The sequence below is a fragment of the Zea mays genome, chromosome 8 (genome assembly GCF_902167145.1).
Source record: "Zea mays cultivar B73 chromosome 8, Zm-B73-REFERENCE-NAM-5.0, whole genome shotgun sequence".
Taxonomy (NCBI): domain Eukaryota; kingdom Viridiplantae; phylum Streptophyta; class Magnoliopsida; order Poales; family Poaceae; genus Zea; species Zea mays.
The window spans coordinates 111,981,073-111,988,653 of NC_050103.1; positions in this window are offsets into that span (position 1 = coordinate 111,981,073).

Sequence of the window (7,581 nt, forward strand, 5' to 3'; positions counted from 1 at the left end):
GTACTGCCTACCCGACGAAGATGAGGCGGCGTTAGACTAGGTCCAGAGGCTTGACACGGCCGCGGCGGGCCCAAGCGCGGTGCTGGCGTCCTCCGTTGAGGTGGAGATCCTTCCGCTTGCGTCGCCGTCTGGGGCCGGGCCAGATCTTGCCGAGGGTGGAGACGACACCGAGGGTGGCCCTGCCAATGCCTGATCCTGCCGGAACAGTTTGTCTGCAGTGTGTGTGTGTTTCTCGCGGCCGCTGAGGCCTAAACACTTTTATCGTTGTGTTATAAAGTTGTGTTTCCTTTCCTCTCGTTTCGAGTATCAGTACTTATTCGTCGGTAGCAGAATCGCTTACCCGAGCGAGAGTTACTTTTCGTGGAAGGTGATGAGTGAGGTATCCGTATCCCGGAGGCGTAGGAGTCCTCCGGCTCGGTCGACCTTGCCGCTTACGCGCACTCTTACCCGTTTGCAGGATTCTGTTATCGATATAGTCGAGAAGGCACGAAAGTCACTTTGGTAGAAAATATTTCTTGGTAGAAAAATTTTCCGAGGAAGAATTTGACGCAGAGGGGGTTCCCCCCTTCTAGCCCCCGAGGGAGGGTCGGGCTTTGCCGAGGCAAGGCTGACCCTTCCTTGATGGTTAGACTTTATTTGTGTATGTAAAGAGAACGAGCAATATGAACAACTTGAAACATCTTAAGGGTAGAAGCGACGTAGTTGTTGGATGTTCCAAGCTTTGCTGTAGACCTCGCCTTGATCGTTGGCCAGCTTGTATGTTCCGGGCTTCAAAATCTTGGCGATGATGAACGACCCTTCCTAGGGAGGAGTAAGCTTGTGGCGCCCTCGGGCGTCCTGCCGCAGCCGAAGTACCAAGTCTCCCACCTGGAAGCCTCGGGGTCGAACCCCTCGGGCGTGGTAGCGTCGCAGAGACTGCTGATACCACGCCGAGTGTAGTAAGGCCACGTCCCGAGCCTCTTCGAGCTGGTCCAGTGAGTCTTCTCGGCTGGTCTGGTTGCTTCGGTCGTCGTACGCCTTTGTCCTCGGGGAACCGTATTCTAAGTCTGTGGGCAAGATAGCCTCGGCCCCATAGACTAGAAAGAACGGCGAGAAACCCGTGGCACGGCTCGACGTCGTCCTCAGACTCCAGACCATCGAGGGTAGCTCTTTCATCCACCGCTTGCCGAATTTGTTGAGGTCGTTGTAGATCCTCGGTTTAAGTCCCTGTAGAATCATACCGTTGGCACGCTCCACCTGCCCATTCGTCATGGGGTGAGCTACGACGACCCAGTCCACACGGATGTGGTGGTCCTCACAGAAGTCCAGGAACTTCTTCCTAGTGAACTGTGTGCCGTTGTCGGTGATGATGTAGTTCGAGACCCCAAAGCGAGGGATGATGTTGGTGAAGAACGCCATTGCCTGCTCGGACCTGATGCTGGTTAAGGGTCGAACCTCGATCCACTTGGAGAATTTGTCGATGGCGACCAGCAGGTGCGAGAAGCCCCCGGGTGCCTTCTGCAAGGGACCAACGAGGTCCAGACCCCACACTGCAAACGGCCAGGTGATGGGTATTGTCTGCAGGGCCTGAGCAGGCAGGTGCGTCTGTCTTGCGTAGAATTGACACCCTTGGCAAGAGTGTACAATCCTAGTGGCGTCGGCCACCGCGGTCGGCTAGTAGAAACCTTGTCGGAAGGCGTTTCCCACGAGGGCTCGAGGTGCTGCGTGGTGACCGCAAGCCCCCGAGTGTATTTCTTGCAATAGCTCTTGTCCTTCGGCGACGGATATGCATCGTTGGACGATGCCTGAGGCGCTGCGGTGGTAGAGCTCCTTTTCATCACCCAGTAAGACGAACGACTTGGTGCGCCGTGCCAGTCGCCGAGCTTCGGCCTTGTCGAGGGGTAGCCCTCCTCGGAGGAGATATTCCAGGTACGGGGTCCGCCAGTTTTGGTTTGGCGTAACCCCATTCCCCTCTCCCTCGATGTGCAAGGCTTCACCCTCGGCGGCCGAGGATACCTCGGGCTGGGTCGAGGCCTCTTCGGGCTCGGGCGTGTCGTCGATCTTGACGGAGGGTTGATGTATGTCTCTGGAGAAGACGTCAGGGGGAACCGTTGTCCGCCCCGAGGCTATTTTCGCCAGCTCATCCGTCGTCTCGTTGTACCGTCGAGCGATGTGGTCGAGCTCCAGCCCGTAGAACTTGTCTTCCAGGCGTCAAACTTTGTCGCAGTAGGCCTCCATCTTCCGGTCGCGGTAGTGGGAGTTCTTCATGACTTGGTCAATGACAAGTTGCGAGTCGCCACGAGCGTCAAGGCGCCGAACCCCTAGCTCGATGGCGATGCGCAACCCATTAACTAGAGCCTCGTACTCGGCCACGTTGTTTGACACCGGGAAATGGAGGCGCAGCACGTAGCGGAGATGTTTCCCGAGTGGTGAGATGAAGAGCAGGCCAGCACCTGCTCCCGTTTTCATCAGCGACCCATCGAAGTACATGGTCCAAAGTTCTGGTTGTATCGAAGCTGTTGGCAATTGGGTGTCGACCCAATCAGCCACGAAGTCCGCTAAGACTTGGGACTTTATGGCCTTCCGAGGAGCGAACGAGATTGTCTCGCCCATGAGCTCCGCTGCCCACTTTGCTATCCTACTCGAGGCCTCTCGGCACTGGATGATCTCCCCCAGGGGGAAGGATGACACCACAATCACCAGATGAGACTCGAAGTAGTGTCGCAACTTTCACTGCGTCAGAATTACTGCGTACAGTAGCTTCTGAATTTGCGAGTAACGGATCTTGGTCTCGGATAGCACTTCACTGATGAAGTAGACCGACCTCTGGACGAGCAGCGCATGCCCTTCTTCTCGTCTCTCGACTACGATCGCGGCGCTGACCACCTGAGTGGTTGCGGCTACGTAGATCAAGAGGGCTTCTCCCGCAGCGAAGGGCACCAAGATGGGCGCGTTTGTAAGGAGCGCTTTTAAGTTTCCGAGGGCTTCCTCGGCCTCGGGGTTCCAAGTGAAGCGCTCGGCCTTCCTTAAGAGGCGGTACAAGGGTAGACCTTTTTTACCGAGGCGCGAGATGAAGCGGCTTAGAGCCGCAAGGCATCCCATGACCCTTTGTACTCCTTTCAAATCTTTGATAGGCCCCATGTTGGTGATGGCCGCGATTTTCTCCGGGTTGGCCTCGATGCCCCGCTCGGAGACGATGAACCCCAGGAGCATGCCTCGGGGGACTCCGAAGACACACTTCTCGGGATTGAGCTTCACGCCCTTCGCTCTCAGACACTTGAATGTCGTTTCAAGGTTAGAGAGGAGGTCGGAGGCTTTTCTCGTCTTGACAACAATGTCATCGACGTAAGCCTCGACCGTTCGGCCGATGTGCTCTTCGAACACGTGGTTCATGCACCTTTGGTATGTTGCACCTGCATTCCTCAAGCCAAATGGCATAGTATTATAACAGTACATGCCAAAAGGTGTGATGAAAGAAGTCACGAGCTGGTCAGACTCTTTCATCTTGATTTGGTGATAACCTGAATAGGCGTCGAGGAATGACGGGGTTTCGCACCCAGCAGTGGAGTCCACAATTTGATCGATGCGAGGCAGAGGGTAGGGAACCTTCGGACATGCTTTGTTTAGACCAGTGTAATCTACGCACATCCTCCACTTCCCACCTTTCTTTTTCACAAGCACAGGGTTAGCTAACCATTCGGGATGGAATACCTCTTTGATGAACCCTGCAGCCATCAGCTTATGGATCTCCTCGCCTATGGCTCTGCACTTTTCTTCGTCGAAACGGCACAGAGGCTGCTTCACGGGTCGGGCACCGGCTCGGATATCCAGTGAGTGCTCGGCGACATCCCTCGGTATGCCGGGCATGTCCGAGGGACTCCACGCAAAAACTTCGGTGTTTGCATGGAGAAAGTCGACGAGCACTGCTTCCTATTTGGGGTCGAGCTTGGAACCGATCCGGACTTGCTTGCAGGCGTCGTTGTTGGGGTCGAGGGCGACGGACTTAACCGCCTCGGCTGGCTCGAAGTTGCCAGCGTGGCGCTTCGCATCAGGCACCTCCTGGGAGAGGCAAACCAGGTCGGCGATGAGGGCCTCGGACTCGGCGAGGGCCTCAGCGTACTCCACACACTCCATGTCGCATTTGTACGCGTGTCGGTACGTGGATCTGGCGGTGATGACCCCGTTAGGGCCTGACATCTTGAGCTTGAGGTACGTGTAGTTGGGGACGGCCATGAACTTGGCGTAGCACGGTCTCCCCAACACCGCGTGGTAGGTCCCTCGGAACCCGACCACCTCGAACGTGAGGGTTTCCTTTCGGAAGTTGGAGGGAGTTCCGAAGAAGACGGGCATATCGAGTTGTCCAAGGGGCAGGACGCGCTTCCCTGGGACGATCCCGTGAAAGGGCGCCGCACCAGCCCGGATCGTGGACAAATCGATCCCCAAGAGCCCGAGGGTCTCGGCGTAGATGATGTTGAGGCTGCTGCCTCCGTCCATGAAGACCTTGGTGAGCCTGGCGTTGCCGATGACAGGACCGACAACAAGCGGGTACCTTCCTGGGCTCGGCACGCAGTCGGGGTGGTCGCCTTGGTCGAAGGTGATGGGCTTGTCGGCCCAGTCTAGGTAGACTGGCGCCGCCACCTTCACCGAGCAGACCTCCCGACGCTCCTGCTTGCGGTGCCGAGCCGAGGCGTTCGCCACTTGCCTACCGTAGATCATGAAGCAGCCGTGGACCTCGGGGAACTCCTCTTCCTTGTCACCCTCTTTCTTGTTGTTGTCTTGGCCTTTGCCATCTCTTGCCGGTGGCCCGGCCTTATGAAAGTAGCGCCGAAGCATGACACATTCCTCAAGGGTGTGCTTGATGGGACCCTAGTGGTAGGGGCACGACTCCTTGAGCATTTTGTCGAACAGGTTGGCCCCTCCGGGAGCCTTCCGTGGGTTCCTGTACTCGACAGCAGCGACGAGATCCGCGTCAGCGGCGTCGCGCTTTGCTTGCGCCTTCTTCTTGGCCTTCTTCTTCGTGCCCCGCTGGACGGACGCCTCGGGGACGTCTTCCTGCTGCCGTCCCTGAGGCTGCTTGTCCTTCCGGAAGATGGCTTCGACCGCCTCCTGACTAGAGGCGAACTTGGTGGCGATGTCCATCAACTCGCTCGCCTTGGTGGGAGTCTTGTGGCCCAGTTTGGTCACCAGGTCGCGGCAAGTGGTGCCGGCGAGGAACGCCCCGATGACATCCGAGTCGGTGATGTTGGGCAGCTCGGTGCGCTGCTTTAAAAACCGTCGGATGTACTCTCGCAGGGATTCCCCTGGCTGCTGGCGGCAGCTTCAGAGATCCCAGGAGTTCCCAGGGCACACGTACGTGCCCTGGAAATTTCCAGCGAAAGCCTTGACCAGGTCGTCCCAGTTGGAGATCTGCGCGGGAGGCAAATGCTCCAGCCAGGCCCGGGCAGCGTCGGAGAGGAACAGGGGAGGTTGCAGATGATGAGGTTGTCGTCGTCCGTCCCTCCCAGCTGGCAGGCCAGCCGGTAGCCCGCAAGCCACAACTCCGGCCTTGTTTCCCCCGAGTACTTGGTGATGGTAGTCAGGGCCCGGAACCGAGCTGTGAATGGCGCCCGTCGTATGGCCCGGCTGAAGGCTTGCGGACCTGGTGGTTCGGGCGAGGGGCTCCGATCCTCCTCGCTGTCGTAGCGTCCCCCACGCCTGGGGTGCTAGCCTCGACGCACCTTCTCGTCGAGGCGGGCTCGACGGTCGCGGCGGTGGTGCTCGTTGCCGAGGTGACCCGGGGCTGCAGGCGTCGCGTCCCGCGTGCGCCCGGTGTGGACGGAGGCCTCCCGCATGAGTCGGGAAGTCGTTGCGCGATGCTCCGGGGGGCACCCTTGCCTTTGGGAGGCAGATCTTTTGGCCCGTCGGACCGCAGCATCCTCCAGGAGATTCTTGAGTTCTCCCTGGATACGCCGCCCCTCGGCGGTGGAAAGCTCCAGCATTGCTCGGAGTAGTATTGCCGCTGCAGCCAGATTCTGGCCGACCCCGCTGGAGGCCGGGGGCAGCCATGCCCTAGCATCGTCAACGATACGGCGCTGGACGTCTCGGGCCTGATGACACGCTTCTCTGGTGAGTGCTCGGCCTGCCCACTCCTGCTCGATGTTTTGCCGGAGCTGCACAAGTTGCCCTACTTTCTCGTCGAGCTTGGCCTGCATCTCGCGGATTTGCTCGAGCTGTGTGTCCTGGCCCCCCGCAGGGACTGGGACCACAACTAGCTCCCGCAGGATGTCAACGAGAGGCGCAGGCCCAGGGGATCGTCATCCTCTGGCATACCGAGGTGGTTGCCTTTGTCGTGACCCCCCTAGATCGACGTGGAAACATTCGCGACTTAGGCCACAACCCTCGTCGTCGAGGCTGTGGCCATCATCGGAGCAATCGGAGAGGCAGTAGTCACATGCGGTCATGAAGTCTCGCATGGCAATGGGATTACTGAGCCCGGAGAAATCCCAACTAGAGTCGGGACCGTCCTCTTCCTCGGAACCCCGGGGCCCATAGGTTGAGACGGCCGTCAGTCGGTCCCAGGTTGACCACATATGGTACCCCGGAAGGTTAGGGTATGCCTTTACGAAAGCGCTCACCGAAGCGGGGTCGCTTGGTGGATCGAAGCTGAATCTAAAAGGCACAGGGTGGAAAACGGACGATACCTCTTGATCGATGGACGGTGGCGAAGTCGCGTCGGGGACAGACTGCACCGTTATCTCAGGTACGAGGCTAACACCCAGCAAGCCCTTCGCGAGTGTGCTGGCGTCATCTGTCCGCCTGGGGTTGGCACGTTGCAGGGAAACGACATCCGTCGTTGTCTCAGGTGCGAGGACAACGCCCAACATGTCCCCCGCTGGGGTGTCGGCGTCGCCGACTCGCTCGACAGCCGACGAGGTGCCGCCTCCTGCCTGGCCACGGTTGCCCCATCTCCTCCTCCTGCGGCGAGGAGGGTGGCGGGACAAACCCGGATGCTGCTCTTCCGCCATGGGGGAAGACGTCGTCGAGTTCGCCGCCGCCGGGCGAGCTGACAACCGTCGTGGTTGCTATCGCGCTGCGGGGGGAGGAGTACCATGTCGTAGCTGCCATCTAGGGACATGAACTCGAGACTCTCGAAGCGGAGCACCGTCCCGGGCTGAAGAGGTTGCTGAAGACTACCCATCTGGAACTCAACGGGAAGTTGTTCGTTAACACGCAGCAGGCCCCTACCTGGCGCGCCAACTGTCGGCGTTTCGACCCCGGGGGGTCCCTGGACCGACGAGTAAATTTGTCGCTGTGTGTCCCAGCCACGATGGGTTGGCGCGAGATGGAACACAAGGGGGAAAACGCGGCTCGTATTATCTCGCACCAGGGGGGTGTGCTCGTAGTAGGGGTTACAAGCGTTCGCGAGAGAGAGAGAGAGCCTGTTCGTTAGCTCGTTCTCCCGTGTGACCCTTTTGCATGAAGGCCCTAGACCTCCCTTTTATAGATGCAAGGAGAGGGTCCAGATGTACAATGGGGGGTGTAGCTAGGTGCTAACGTGTCTGGCAGGGCAGTGCCTGAGCCCTGTGTACATGCCAACGTGGCTGTCGGAGAAGTGCTTTAGCC